The sequence below is a fragment of the Peromyscus maniculatus genome, chromosome 22, assembly GCF_049852395.1.
Source record: "Peromyscus maniculatus bairdii isolate BWxNUB_F1_BW_parent chromosome 22, HU_Pman_BW_mat_3.1, whole genome shotgun sequence".
NCBI lineage: Eukaryota > Metazoa > Chordata > Mammalia > Rodentia > Cricetidae > Peromyscus > Peromyscus maniculatus.
The window spans coordinates 30,027,630-30,039,988 of record NC_134873.1 but is presented as its reverse complement, the minus strand read 5'-3'; the positions used below and the strand labels follow the sequence as shown (position 1 = coordinate 30,039,988).

Genomic DNA, 12,359 nt, shown 5'->3' with positions numbered 1-12,359 from the left:
TACTTAGCAAAATCCAGTGTGGCTGAGGCTTGGGGGTCTTTAGGAAGGACCAGAGGGCCCACTCGGTAATGCGTGCCTTGCTTTCCTTACATCCTCCATATTTAAAACACTCGAGTAAGCTGTTGCTACAGCAGATCCAAGATCCAGAAGTTATCCTTCTGCAGCACTCTCTCGAAGGTCCCTATTTCTGGCTTAGTTGAATATGTTCTGTCTGTTCTCCCATAGTTCTTTGGGAACCTTGAACAGAACCCGTCTCATGATCTACTGGGATGCTCTGATTCTGTTCCAGACGTATTCTAAGGTACAAATTTTACTCAAGTTTAGCCCCTCAAGAAGGTCTTGCCAGAAAATATGGTCTCATTAACTTAATGAAGTAATTAACTTACTTAAGTGTTATCTAAGGGACTTACAGATTCAATACTTACTTGCTGAGCATCTACTGTGTTCCTGATTTCTTGCTTCGTGCAAGAGACCCAGAAGAGAGGAGGGTGTGCCTGCCTTGTCTTCATATGCTACATGGGGGGTAAGCGGGAGGAATGAACGACTCTAATTGCTTATGATTCAGAAAAATACAATCTAAAAGCATTAAATACTGGTAAGGCGGTTCAGTGGGTAAAGGCGCTTGCCACACAGACTGTTGGCCTGAGTTCAAAACCTAGAACCCACATGTAAACGTGGAAGGAAAGAACCAATTCATACAAGGTGTCGCTTCTGTCTGTCTGTCTCTCCCTCCTTCCCAATTCCTGCTCCCCTCCCTCTTTTCCTCTCCCTCCCCATCACAGGTACCCCCTCTGCTCCCCCACCCCCATCTTCCCTCCCAACAGCAAATCAAAGTAAGAACAAAATTAAAGAATTACACATCTCCACATTTCCTGGCCGGTAAGCGGTGGAAGGAGACTTTCCGAGTGCAAACTGAGAGTTCTCATGGTTGTAACTTGCAGATGAGTCAAAAGGAATTGACTTCAAAGGGAAAGTGTCTCTTACAGAAATCGTGTCCTTTCTTTATAAAATTCTTCTTTCCATCACTTTTTAATCACTTCCTGTTGAAATAGAGTAGTATTCTGAGAAAGAATTCTATGATAATAGAGTGATCTGTCTGCGTTGTACATTATGCAAATGCTAGTTTCTTGATTTTTTTCTATGTATCCATTTTTTCCCTCTTTTTAAATTTGAACTTTCATTTTTTTCCTTTTTGTTTTCCTCATAAACTATATCATGTTTACAGTTTTCAGTTCCTCTGCTTCATCATGTTCCTTCCACCGCTTATCCGGATCTACTCCCTTCCTCTTTCTCATTAGAAAACAGAGAGGTTTCTAAGGGATAATAATCAAATAAGATATGATAAAACAAAAACTCACACATCGGAGTCAGACAAGGCAAACAGAAGGAAAAGATCCCAAGAGAAGGCACAAGGGTCAGAGACTCACTCATTCACAATGCCCCTCGGCTTGTCCACCTTCCTGCTTGTGAGAGTGACATGCAGTGATGGTGTTCTCTGTGTCTGTGGACTGTGCATGATTGCCTCTTTCATGCAGCCACCTTGTACCTGTCTCTCTCAATGGAGGCCTATCATGGTTATGAGTGTTTATAAATTTCTGTCATTTCTCCCATTTTTTATGGCGAGGCAAGTTGTAATTTAGAGAGAAAATTGCTTGCCTAGTCATACATCTATTATTTGTTTTTCCATATTCCATGCTGACTTATCAACAATTTTTTCTTACCATCTCTTCTCCAGGCTCTGGACTCTGATAATTTCTACTTTCCAGATTAGATGTGGTATACTATGCCGGAGAGCCACAGGAATCCTGGGACATATTCCTGCCCTCTAATAGGTAGTAGAGAAGAAAGGCTAGAGAAAGTTGCCATCTTCACCCTTCACATAAGACACACCTAAGCCTGAGTTCCACAGGTCACTTCATTGCTCTGACAGTCTTCCACTCTTTACTTTTAGTTTCCTGAAATAATCCCACTGTAGGCAAGCAGGACTGCGTACTCATCCTCCCCCATCATCTCAACCACCCTGTATCTTTCTCTTCCTAGCAATGAGATGATAAGGATGCACCGTGACAACTGTCTGCAGCTTTAGATTACTGTGGTCCTCTGAAAGGACAGTAGTGCCTGCAATCTGTGCGTTCTTTCCCAGGGCTTCCTCATGTGAGGTCAACCATTGTCTGGATATAGGACATAGCAATTTCAGAAATAACTCGAGTCTTAAGTAAATCTTATTGCAAGACTTAACTACAGGATTTCTACTCATTATTAGTTACTGTTCATCGCCAACCATGCCTCATTTATAAGCTGAACTGTCATCCAAGTACAGCATAGGCATGACCCTGCCTAGCTTCCAAGATCAGATGAAGTCAGCACAGACAGGGAGGTATGGCCGTGGAGGCATAGTTAAACTGTATCATCTGTACTTCTGTCAACTCTATCATCCTCCATTGTTCAGGGCAAAAACACTTCAGCGACCATGGACCAGATCTCAGGGACAACCACAGCAGCACAGATGCCTTCCTGGGCATAGTCACACTCCTACAGAGACTCATCCTCACCTGGTCACGTCCCCTGGCTCTTTCTCAGAATGAAAATTTTCCTTTGCATAGCAAGGGGAATGTAATTAGTTCTAGGGGCACAGGGCGTTTAGTAGATGGTGTGATGATGTTGGAAGACCTGTGTAGTCAGAATTTCCTTTGAGCCGCCAGCTCACAAATAACGACATGGAGATGAGTTATTAATTGTGAAAGCTTGGCCCTAGCTGAGGCTTTTTTCTAACCAGTGCTTACAACTTAATTAACCTATTTCTATTAATCTATGGTCTATCACATGGCTTGGTTACCTTTTCTCTGTCCTGTGTGTCCAAGTTTTTCAATTGGTGTCTCCCATGCACCTCAATTATCTCTTCTTCTCTCTGCCTGGGAGTCTCATCTATTTCTCCTGTCTAGCTATTGGCCATTAGGCTTTTTATTACACCAATCACAGTGTGCAGATGTTCCACAGCAGACCAGGATCCTGCTTCCATTCAGCTTATGTTGTCGCCATATGTTGGCAGTTGGGTTCATGGTATCCTCGAACCTTCTTACGTCCTCTTTCTCTGTTTATGATGCACCACAGAATTTCATCGTCTCTACTTAGTGATTACTCTTTAGATCGCTGTATTCCCATGTCCTGAAGTCCTACCCCCAACTGTTGCCTGAGCTAAGTACTGGTGACAACCATTTCAACCTTGCCTAACCTCTCACCATTGATGCAATAGCCAGACTAACCTCTTTAGAGTGTAGTGCTAAGAACTTACTGACGTCTTCATAGGTTTCTTAGTGTTGATAAGAACTCTCCTGATCTGCCCTCTCCCCGTGCTCCATCCACTATGTTTTTATGATTTTCTTCCTGCTTTCAAGGCAGCCTTATCCATCCTTTCAGTTCCATCATCATTTCGACACCTTATTCCTTTGCATATACTCTTCCCTGTCTTTGAAACTCATTTGACCACCAACTTATGCTTGTTCAATGCTTATTTATTCTTAACAGCTTAGCTTAAATGCTACCTCGCTCAGTCTACACTCCATGGGCTCCTTATAACACACATTTGATTTTACTGTAAAGCCCTCAAGCACACCCCCTAGCTTTAGACTGTTGGTGTTTATTCAGCTCTGTCCCCTTTCAGTTGTGTGCTGGATAGTTTTATGTCAACTTGACACAAGCTAAAGTCATCTGAGAGGATGGGACCTCAATTAAGAAAGTGTCTCCTTAAAGATGAGGCGGTAGGCAAGTCTGTGGGTGCATTTTTTTAGTGATTGATGGAGGAGGTCCCAGCCCATTGTAGGTGGGGCCATCCCTGGGCTGGTGGTCCTGGATTCTATAAGAAAGCAGGCTGAGCAAGCCATGGAGAACAAGCCATTAAGCAGTACCTTTCCATGTCCTCTGCATCAGCTCCTGCCTTCAGGTTCCTTCCCTGTTGGAATTCATGTTTTGACTTCTTTTGATGATGAACAGTGATGTGGATGTACAAGCCAAATAAACCCTTTTCTTCCCAAGTTGCTTTGGTCATGGTGTTTCATCACAGCAATGATGACTCTGACTAAGGCAGACTGTGAGTGTTGATGAAGGTCAGGCTCTTACTGCATCATCAGCACCAATCATGGTCACACAGCATAAACTCCTCCAAGGCAAGAAAAATACAGGAGTTGCATTTCAGGATGCATAATATTGGGTGTCAGTTGAGCCTTCCTGGGGGCCTCCAGATAACTGTTTATTTTGGGGTGCATCTATGAAGCATGTTTCTAGGTGAAATCCATGTTTGAATCCATGAACTTGATAAAGCACATTGCCCTACATTGTGTGGGCAGGCACTATCTGATCTGCTGTGGGCAGGGATGGACCAAGGGGACTGTAATGAGTCTTAGAACCCTTTTTTTCTGCATGAAGGAGTGAGGCATAGGTCTCCCCCCTCCTCCTCCTCTTCTTCCTCTTCAGTCTTGGACTTGGACTTCTCTTCTTCCTTGGACTTGGCTTTTATATCACTGAATGAATGCCTTGGATTCAGCATTCAATCCACAATGGAATTTTATCATCAGCAGTGGGACTTGAGTTTGTGGACACAGAGTTTCCCATATTCTAATCCCATGAACCAAATCTTCACCCTCTCTCTTCATATGTGCATATATATGAATACATTTTATATAACAATGTATTTTCCATACTTTATATACAGTCTTATATATCATAATCCTATATATCATGTGTTATATTTAACTACACTTAATATCATATAACCATATGTATTCACATATATATTATATATCCCCTATACCAGTGCTGAATCTTAGCTCATGCATCATTTCACTTGATTTTCTCATGTGTTTAATGAATGGAATTCTTTGTGGTTACTGGAATATGGCTTCTAAATGGCAGGAGGGCAACATGTGTGTATAGGGTCCAAGTCCATGGAAATAAGTCCCCACATGAAACATCTAAGTACATTGTCCTTAACAAGAAAAGCCTCTACCAAAAAGGAGGATGGACTGCTCACTTCCTGAGCTGCTAGGAGATGCAACCTGGGGAAACATAACTCAGGAAAACTGAAATCAAGACTGAGGAGCCCGTCCCAGGTAGAATCACGCAGGTGGGCAGGCTCAAAGTGCTGTTTTCCTCACTGTGTGTGTGTGGTGGTGGGCTGCTCACAATGGCTAAGTAATACAGGAATGTCCATGTGAGCCCAGGTTAAGGAATCCCATCTGAGCATCAATGGAGTCCATCGGTTTTACTAGAATGTGTCAAAGCACCGTGGTATCAAACCTATGCCAGAGCACCTACATGCCTTTAATGACAGGCAGAGAGAACTTGCAGCTTGTTTGTTAGAAGATGTAGCTGACAAGCCAGGAATGCAGTGTGAGTGTGTGTGTGTGTGTGTGTGTGTGTGTGTGTGTGTGTGTGTGTGTGTGTGAATGAGAAGGGCTGGGGTGACTTCCCCACCTCACTTCTTTCTGCTCCTCTCATTTCCAGCCATAGATAAATCATCAACAAGAGTCCCCGGTTTGAGAGACACACCGGGTCTCCCCTCGGGTGTGCCTGGCAGGGTGGTATCGCTTTGGTTTGTGCTTGCTTTTAAGTGAGCTGCAGGGTTCTGAGGGATAACTGCTCAAAGGAAACTGACAGTTGGAGATGAAGGCCAGTTCCCAGCAGCTCTCTGTCGAATGTGATAACATCAGCCCATACCAGCAGAGCTGGGGGAGGATGCTGAGAGCCAACTGATGGGGAGGCTGATGCAGAAACCTCCCAGTAAAGACAGATGTGATATATGGGCAAAGAGAGACGAGACCTGAGACTTGCTGAGTGCAGATACCACAGATTCATTTCATCCTGGCAACAGTCCAGTTGAAATGCTCCTGCCTCAGGTCTGAGGGCCATATACTGCCATGCCTGCGCTCCTCCATCGGCCCAGTCCTTTCCTCATACAACCTGCTGCTTCCTCAGCCCCAATGCAACCTTACATGCTCCATGCTTATCTTCCTTACACATCACTAAATCACAAGATCACATCTACTTACGATACAAAACCTAGGCAATGGTTCCCAATTCCTTCTACAACGAAGCCCAGGCACCGAGGCTGATTACCCTCTGAGACCTTCTCTGAGAGGGCTAACCTGTTCTGACCTTATGGTGTATACCACTGCTTGACCTAACAGCACATGATGGAGCCTGGTGAAGCTATTCACTGTTTAACTAACAGACTTGTGCTGGAGACCTCTTCTCCACGGTGTCTTTTCCAGCATCTTGACCTGGTTGATATTGCCCTACATTCAAATGACTGTCTTTGAGGTTTTCCTCCATCTAGAGCAGGAGGCACCATTCCAGTCTTGGTGGATATTCTTCACACTGCATGGGAAGATGGCTGCAGGCAAAGCCTTTACAGCTTATAGGCCACCAGACAAGCGTATGTTCCTCCTTATTTACTTCTGCTCTATCATGAGGTTCTCATTTGAACCACGATTTGCCCTCCCTTTCACAGGGGCTAGTGTGGTGGCGTATACACTGTAAGGAGTTAAAAAAAAATGCTTTAAAACACCCTTTTAACTCTCTCAAATGATTCTACTTTCTACTTCCAGCCTAATACCAAATTCAAGCAATCTAATGTACCAATTTGAAGGTACACTTAGGGAAGAAAATGTCACTCCTTATTTTATGGCATGATAACACTGCTATTTTTTTTCACACAACATTTATATTTTATATGTATTGAAAGAGTCCTTTCAGACCTTTGAGTCATTATTTGCTATGTCATATTAATTATGAAACCTCAAAAGACAAAGTAGTAAGGGTGTCCTAAAACCATCTCATACGCAGAATTATTTGTCGACAACAGTTTCATGTGACTTGTTGATATTTATTTTCCCCATAAATCATCGTCCTCTGAGCCATCAAGAACTCCATGCAGTGGCTTTTTAACACGTTTGCTCAATCATGCAGCATTTTATACTGGCAGATTATTTTTCATATTTATTTGTTTGTGTTTTTATTATCACATAATTAGTTGCTTTATTGTGAAATTTTTATTGATGTGTTTTCATCATTCTCATCCCCATTACTCTGTCTTGTCCCCTGACTCCTGCTGATCTCTTTCCTCTTCCCCTGGAGTTCTCCATCTGCTTCCCTGCCCTAATATTCTTTCTCTCTCTCTCTCTCTCTCTCTCTCTCTCTCTCTCTCTCTCTCTCTCTCTCTCTCTCCTTCTTCTTCTTCTTTCTTTTTGGTGATCCAATGGGTTTAATTGGGATCATTTATTGGAGCACAGGGTTATTTACATATATACAGGCAACTTATTCATTACTACATCACTGAAGAAATGTTTTTCCTCCCCCAAGGATTCTTGAACTTGCCAAAGGAATGAACCAAAAGCCTTCAGGGACTGGAGGGATGGCTCAGCAGTGAAGAAGCCTTGTTGCCCTGTCCAGCATCCACACCAGGTGGTTTCCAAACTGCCTGTAACTCAAACGTTTTTGGATCTGACACTCTCTTCTGGCCTCCAGGGCAACTATATACACATGGCGAGTGCATGCACACAGATATAGACACACAGACACATACATGTGCATGTGCACATACACATCCATGTGAACTTACTATCTTTACAAAACTCAAAAAATTTAAAAAAAAAAAGCCTTCAGACAAGTAAGGTCTGTGTTTATTCCAAAATAGTTCCTATATTGTTTTAAATTGAAATGTGAGCATTCCACTGTCATGCAAAACTACCACAGTACTTGTACTAACTCTGTGACAAACTGCCCAAGGACCACATTCTAGCATAATAAACATAAAAACTTAATTAGAAAGCAGCAGGGAAAAGATTAGATTGGCATATGCACAAACCACTTGTCTCTTTGTCTTCGAATCCCTAGGATAGACAGAAAAAGAAAAATCTCCAAAACAAACAAACAAAAATGAAAAAAAAATACTATAATCCAAGGCAGAGTACTATCATCTAAACAGAAATTCTTGAAATACATATTTCTGTCATCAGACAGACCCTCTCAAACATGAGGGCCAGAGACTTCAATTAAACTCACATTTCAAGAAAAAAAGGAGAATGAGCCAGATGTGGTAGAACACACACTTCTTCAAGTGTGTGCACTGGGGAAGCTGAGGCAGGGGGATTGGAAGTTCTAAGCCAGTCTGGGCTATATACTGGGACCCATCCAATAAATAAACAAATACATAATTTAAATGAAAGATACAACTCATACAAAGGCATGTTTAGGAAATATAATTAAGGTACATAAAGAAAGAATTAGAACAGTAACTTTAAATAGGCAAGGGGTCAAAGCCAGTCTCTCCTGAACAGCCACTGTGGATCCTAAACATGAACAGTAAGGAAGAATTGTCAGGGTGGAAAGGCAAGTAGATGACTCCTCAAGAGAAAATTCACAGAGTAGGAGACTGAGTCATGGAATTCCTAGAGTACAGTACAAAAGGGGTAAGAAAGTATGAGTCAATGAAGAAATGTAGAGACACAAAGGAAACATCTAGAAGATTCTGTATCCGTCAAGAAGGCATCCTAAGTGTGTGGCACATAGCAGAAGAACATGGAAGCAGGTTCTATCTTCATGGAGGCATCAAAAGGGATGGAATAATGTCAACAAGCGTTCCAATCGCTCCACAATGGTGAGGTGTGTGTGTGTGTGTGTGTGTGTGTGTGTGTGTGTGTGTGTGTGTGAGAGAGAGAGAGAGAGAGAGAGAGAGAGAGAGAGAGAGAGAGAGAGAGAGAGAGAGAGAGAGAGAATGTGCTCAGATTGCCACATCATTGGTTAGAGCTTCTGCTGTAGTGAGATTGTCACTGGTGGCCCAGGTTGCTGACAGAGAATGAGAATATAGGTTTAGGTACAAAGTTCTAGGAAATATAAAGAAGAACCTGAGGATTTATTTTCAGGCAAGTAGTGAAGTTACTGCTATTTGCAGTAACTTATAAAGACTCTAAAGATCCACCAGAAAACTCCAGAACTGATGAACACCTTCATAACAATAGGAAGACTAATTGTTATGCTTCCTATATTCATATAATGAACACACTGAGATAGAAACTGGGAAGACAATGTCATTGACCTTAGTTTCCAAAATAAAATAACTAGGAAAAAAAGCTACTCAAGGCTGTGAAAGATCTCTACAATAAAACTTTTAAAGATGTAAAAGAATCTGAAAAGGATGCAAAAAGCTCCCATGCTCTTGGATGGGAAGAATGAATATAGTAAAGTTACTGCATTATCAAAATCAAATCTACAGATTCAATACAATTCCCATCAAAATTCTAATGACATTCTCAAAGAAGTAGAAAAGGTAATCCTAATATTCCTACCGAAGTACAAAAGATGCCAGTTAGCTAATGTGATCCTCAGCAAAATGGACGTTGCTGAAGGTATAACGTCACACATGATTTCAAGTTACAGCACAGAGTAACAACCATGAGAGAAAAGGAGACATGTAGATCAAAGAAAGGAAGAAAATGCAGGATCCAGAAACAAATGTACACAACCATAGCACTATATATACACAGGAGAAAAGAGAGTCCCTTCAACAAACGGGATTGGGAAAACTGGGTATCCACATGTAGAGTAATGGAACCAGATTTCCATGTCTCACTGCACAAAATCCAATCCAATAAACAACAAAAACATTAATGTTAGACCTGGAACTCTTAAACGGCTAGAGGAAAATGGGATACTCTTTGAGATATAGGAATTGGCAAGGGCTTTCCAAAAAGGCCTCCATTAGCTCAGGGAATAAAACTGAGAATTGGCAAATGGGGTTGCATGAAACTAAAAGGGTCCTGCAAGGCAAAAGAAACAGTCAAGTGAAAGACAGCCCTCAGAAGAGGAGAAAAGTTTTGCTAGCTATACAACTGACATGGGATTAATACCTAGAATATATAAAGAATGCCCCCCCCCACCAATCTAAATATCAGAAAAAAAAACAACCCTATCAATACCATACATGGCCTAATGATTCTCAAAAGATGAAATACAGAAGGCTGTGTGAAAATAACCATGCTCAAAAAATAGCCCAAATCTTTAAATTCAAATTACATACATTGATATTCCACCTTATTCTAGGCAGAATAACTACCATTAAGATAAAAAATAAGAAAAAAAAATCTGGTGAGGGTGAGGGAAAAGGGAACCCTTAGCTAAAGGAATGTAAATTGTTTCACTCAGTCCAATGAGTATGGAGATCCATTTAAAAACAAAAACAAGAAGACCAACCAAAAACTAGGAGAGAGGAGGGAGAGGGAGATGGAGAGGCAGAGGGACAGGCAGAGGGAGAGGGAGAGAAGGAGGGAAGGAGAGGGAGGGGGAGAGGGAGGGAAGGAGAGGAGAGAAGGAGAGAGAGAGAGAGAGAGAGAGAGAGAGAGAGAGAGAGAGAGAGAGAGAGAGAGAGAACACTGCTCCTTGCTAAATAGCTAGAAAATAACAGAGATTTTATATAAAGACAGTAGAAGAAACACACTAACTATTAGAATGGAAATGGATGAACAGTGATAGAAAGATACGGAGGACAGTATCTACAAGACTTGATTTTCTGGAAGGAGTCATTGGAAAGACCTGTGGGGTCCAGGATTGAAAACAGACCAGGTACAAGTAGACTATTCAGCATTAAAGGGATGCAGAGCTACAGAAGCACAGGAAATCCTAGGAAATAAGGGGTGAAATACTGAGAATAGTCTGGCAAATGACATTAGCAGCACAGACACTCAACAAATAGGAAGCTAACCAAAAATCACACTAAAAGGAAATTTTAGTAATTAGTTGAAATAATTTTATGGGAAAAAGTGTATTAAAATAGATATCTATTTATTATTATCTATTTAATTCTAGTTATTATATATTTAAAACAGATATCTGTTTAAATGGCCTCCCAATATATAATAAACAGAGTATCTTATTTTATTCACAATTATTCATATTTATAATAATAAATAGGTATCTATAATAGAGATCTGTAATAATAAATCAAATAGATATCAATTATTATTATCTATTTAATTATAATATTACATATTTAAACAGCCTCTGAGTATGTAGCAAACATGGACTATTTTATTTGATTTTATTCAAATTTTCCTGTAGTAAAACAGAACTTAAATGTAAGATATAATTGAAATAACTGTTGGAATCAATTTCCATGGCATTCAGACTGATTTCAAAGATAAGTTTTATAGAATACCATTTCTATTGTTTTTTTTTTTTTTGAAGTTGTTTTATATAACGTATAAAGACTTGTGACCCAATTGTTTCATAGGTCTCATTGCGATCTTGACTGGAAAAAGAGAACAGGAATTCCTCCTAACAAGTCCTTTTCTCCCCGGGGTGCTGACTCAGCCTTCCTTCAGCAATCTATGCTCACTGTGAAAGAAATAGAGTTGCCTGACAAAGGAAAACAAAGACAAACATCATTCTAAAATAAAATCAGAACCTTACAAATAATGTATTAGTAAACAAAAAATGCAGTTCTGTGTGAACAAGCAATTCACGGTCAGGTGCCATGTAGTTTAAGAGAACCCGTGACCTATTATATTATCTAGTATATTGTACTGTATTATATTATATATGCTTATAAACATTTAATTTTTAAATTCACTAATGGACTCAATAATATTAATAAATTAGTGGTGAGAGTTACAATAATCTCAACAGTTGTACATGTCTGTGATGGTACTGTGTTCCCCAAAATATTGTGTACCTTAATAAACTTATCTGAGGTCAGAGAACAGAAAAGCCACTAGATACTTAAGATAGGCAGTGATAGCACATGCCTTCAGTCCTAGCATTCCAGAGGCAGAAATCCATGTGTTCAAGGATACAGCCAACCATGGTGACTCATGCCTTTAATCTCAGAAAGCAAGCCTTTAATCCCAGGGAGTGGTGGTAGAAAGCAGAAAGGTATATAGGGCATGAGGACCAGAAACTAGAAACATTTGGCTGGTTAAGCATTCAGGCCTTTGAGCAGCAATTCAGCTGAGACCCATTCTGAATGAGGACTCAGAGGCCTCCAGTCTGAGGAGACAAGACCAGCTGAGGATCCGGCGAGTTGAGGTAGCTGTGGCTTGTTCTGTCTCTCTGATGTACCAGCATTGACTCCAATAACTGGCCTCAGGTTTGACTTTATTAATAAGAACTTTTAAGATTCATGCTACATCTCCACAAATTCAAAATTTATTTGTGATTTAAAAAATTTTGAAACTGAGAATAGAAGAATGTTCTTTAAATGATGAAATTTTGAGCCAAAGAAATCCTGACTTTAAGATGGTATTCAAGCCATTCCCTTTTGATTAGGAAAACAAAGATTTTTTTAATATTACCACTGTTAACTCACATGA

At 40.6% G+C, this 12,359-nt stretch overlaps 1 long non-coding RNA gene across 1 annotated transcript in view; it reads left to right on the top strand.

Moving 5' to 3' along the window:
• Positions 1 to 8,771, top strand: part of LOC143270123 (uncharacterized) — a 32,389-nt gene extending 23,618 nt beyond the window's left edge. The window contains exon 3 of the long non-coding RNA XR_013047080.1: positions 7,357 to 8,771. This is a non-coding gene — a long non-coding RNA (uncharacterized LOC143270123). The remainder of the gene's footprint in view (positions 1 to 7,356) is intronic.
• The last annotated feature ends 3,588 nt before the right edge of the window (positions 8,772 to 12,359 follow it).